This window comes from Brassica oleracea, chromosome C9, assembly GCF_000695525.1.
Source record: "Brassica oleracea var. oleracea cultivar TO1000 chromosome C9, BOL, whole genome shotgun sequence".
In the NCBI taxonomy this organism is placed as follows: domain Eukaryota; kingdom Viridiplantae; phylum Streptophyta; class Magnoliopsida; order Brassicales; family Brassicaceae; genus Brassica; species Brassica oleracea.
Genome location: NC_027756.1, coordinates 34,671,434 through 34,675,296, shown reverse-complemented (window position 1 = coordinate 34,675,296; position 3,863 = coordinate 34,671,434).

Genomic DNA, 3,863 nt, shown 5'->3' with positions numbered 1-3,863 from the left:
ATATTCCGAGGAAATTCCGAGGAAACCCTTTTCTTCCTTATAATTTCCTCGGAATATTCCGAGGAAATTCTGAGGAACTAGTGTTTGGGGTTTCAAAATCTCGAATGTTTTTTTATAAACGGATCGATCGATGTATTTATGTCCAAAAACGCATCGATCGATCACTAGTTCGTCGGAATTTCCTCGGAATATTCCGACGGATTGATGTTTCCTCGGAATTCCGTCGGTATATTCCCAGGAAATTCCGAGGATTTCATTTTCCGTCGGAATGTCCGTCAGAATACCGCTGTTTTCTTGTAGTGAACTGCTTTGAAAAATTGCTTTAAGAAGAAAAATGGCTGTCAAAAGCACCTATAGCCACAAAACCATAATGGCGTTAAATGAAATTAAGTTCGATTATATAGATATCTATACTATTTAATATCGGGTATGTTACCATTTTAGGCTAGAAAGAAATATTATGTTCAATAATTATGAAAAAGTGTATATACCGCAAAATAATTTTCACAGTATATGACGTTCATTTGTTATGTACATCCCTTGAATATAGCAAGTTAAATATGATATTTAAGCCATAAATGATTTTATTGAATCAGTTTACAAATAATAAAAATAATTTAGTGAAAGACCAAATATCCCTTTAAACGAAATTAAATAGTACAAAAGTAGTATTATAAGGCATTCTTAGGAAATTCATGAGTGATCATGTTTTAGTAAGATAGATATTAACATGTAGATAAGAAAACTAATGAAACTGTAGTTGTGGACATATTATCCAATATCTGAAAAACAAAGTAAAACCCAACCAAAAAAGTCGGAACTATAACTGGATAAAATATACAAAAATCTGAATGGTTTCTTCTATTCTAAATCCAAAGAGCTAAAACCAAACTGAAAATCAACATAATATTATTAATTTATATATATAATATAATTTTTTAATAAAAATATCCAAAACCCCAAATTACATGAATTATTTGTTTTTTCAGTTTTTTCAGGTTTAACTCAGGTTTTTTGGTGAATTTGGAATTTTCGGCTTTAGACCCAAATAAACAACCAAATTAACCCAAACTATTTCTAACTCGTTCACTTCGGGTTTTATGAAAAAATAAAAACCCTGACTCGAACTCAACATCACCCGAATCGATCTGATTCGAAAAGTTATGGTTCATAAATGGGTCTTAACATCTCAACCCCAATAACTTGAAAACTGAATTAACCTACCTGACATGAACCTAAATTTCGAATGTCTGTCACTATGAGATGTTAAAATAAATTATTCTCAGTTAAATATCTTAAACTCAAATATTAAAATTCAGATCAGAAAAATTAGTAACTTTTAAATCGAAAATTTATTATACTGTTTATTGGAAATCCTATTTTTTAAGAAACATAGCCGTATATTATATTGTTTATTGGAAATCCTATTTTTTTTGTAACATTATTGGAGATCCTATGTAAATACCCTAAATTGGAATAACTTGTTCGTAGGTAGCGAAGGTGGTTGTTTACAGAAAAAAAATTTCAATCAAATGAGGTTAGCACAAAAAATTCTAGTCATGTTTCATATGTCAAATGTCAAACCGTTCTTTGCACCATTGGATACTCACATCAAAATTTCATCATTTCAGTGTTATTGGGACAGCTAATAGCTTCTAGCTGTTTTTTTTTTTGTGTATGAATAAATGAATAAATTTCACACTGAAAATTAAAAAATTTATTGACTGCTCTCTCTCTTTTTAGGGTATGACTGGTTTCTCCACTACCACCCGCAAACGCAAATTTTGTGGTTGGTAGCGGTTGTTGGCGTTTTGTAACAATCGCTCAAACCGCTCCAAGCCACTTCAAACCGCTCTAAACCTCATAAGTTCAAAAGTTGGTTCTAGCTAGCGTTTGCGGTTGCGGAAGGATAATTTTTTTTCTTTTTTTTAAACAATATAATACAAAAATAAAAATATTCAATAAAAATTTTAAATTGGAATTATAAAAATACTAAAATATATCTATTATATTTTAGTTAATATTATAAAATTTTAAAATAATAATTTTTTCTATAATTTTAAAAAATTTAAAACTATAACTTTCTAAATATAAGTTTTATATTTATTATAATATTATGATTTTGATATTTTTATAATTATATAAAATGTTAATATTGTTAATTTATTATTTAACCGTTGATGCATTTGGTAGTTAATCAGTCATAATATCCCGCAAACGCACCAATTTCTAACCGCAGAACCATTCGTACAAATCTCTTTAAACCGCTAGAAACCGCAACCACCCGCCGCAAACTCCCGCAACCGCAACCGCTGCGTTTGAACCAATCAAGCCCTTAATCCTTGACGTTTTAGAAAAAAATTATTTACTCCAAATAAGATAACATTTTAGTTTTTAATGTTATAGATTTTTTTTTGTATTTTTCAGTTTGTTTTATTATTGGCCAAATTATGATTAAATAAAAAAAAATATCATGTAATAAAAAAACATATCATCTAGAAAAAGTAAAAAAAAAAAATTGTTTTATTAATTGATGTGCATAATCTCAAAATATCATCTAATAAAACAACATAAAGAGTTAATATATAGATCAGTTTATTTATTGTCAACTGATTTTCAATTGAAAATAGTTAAAATGCTATTAGAATCCGTTGCACGTTAAACACTTTGATTCATAATCAACATGACATAAAAACTACAGAATCTTAAAACTAATCAACAATGAACAAAATGTGATTTATAATTTACACCTGTCAAAATAATAGTTTTTTTGACCATTAGTATCAAATTTTGCGGTATTTTCGAATATCTCTCTCTAGTTTTCCTCTGACCTCTCTCTAGAAGTTTTCTAAAAACGAAACAGTGTTCGGTGGCCGGTGGTTTCATCACCGCCGGTCACCTCCCTTCTTTTGTTTTTTTGTTTTTTGCTATGATGAAATCCGATTGTGTTCTTAAGTCTAGTCTCGGGTTCATCTTCCGTTTAGCGGATCCTCTTTTCCGGTTGCGGATAATAATATTCCGATTTATCGGATCTCTCTTTCCGTTGCGGAGTTTTCCTTTCTGGCCTGTCCAGATGTAATCCCCTCTTTCGCAAAAATTCTTCATCCCGTTTTTTTTTTGATTTGGGTTCTCTTCTTCTTGGGTTATGCTCTCATCCCTTTTCTATGAGTTTAAATCTCACTCTTAAAATCTACAAACAATCGAGTGTAGTAGCTCAGATGAAAAGGAAGATAGAAATGTTGGTTTATCTCGATCATTGTATGGAGGATTTAGCAGAGTTGGCATCTTCTTGTTTGAAGATGGTCCAACAACAAATCTCTTCTAATTTGATTGAGTTTTCCCAAAGGTCAATTCACTGGAGATGTTTGAGACTCAGATTGGAGCGGCGGTTATGGCGAAGGAGTGAGTTAAAGAGTGCAAATCTCGGCAACAATATATGTGTTGAAAGAGTGAGAGAAAGCTCCGCCGGTGATTAGAAGGTCTTGATCGTTAACGTAAAGATTGTCGGAGAAGTTCGATCATTCAAGTTGCATGTCACTTTTTTAACACGTGTCTTGTACTGTAATATAAATCTAGCACATATACAATCTGTGTTAGATTCGAGTTTAATTATGAGCTTCCAACTTAAAATCAATTGGTGATTAGTGGATTGGCCCTAACTCTTTATATATTACTTAATGTCCCTTAGAATTCCCGATGTGGGATATATATCCCTAATACCCCTCCTCGAGATGATGGTTTTTATCGGCCAGAAATCTCAGAACTTTAGGACATTTATACTCGGTCGAGCGAGTTTAACACAACCTTTATATCCGGTTGGAAGGGTTAATCACGACCTTTATATCCGGTCAGATGATACCATG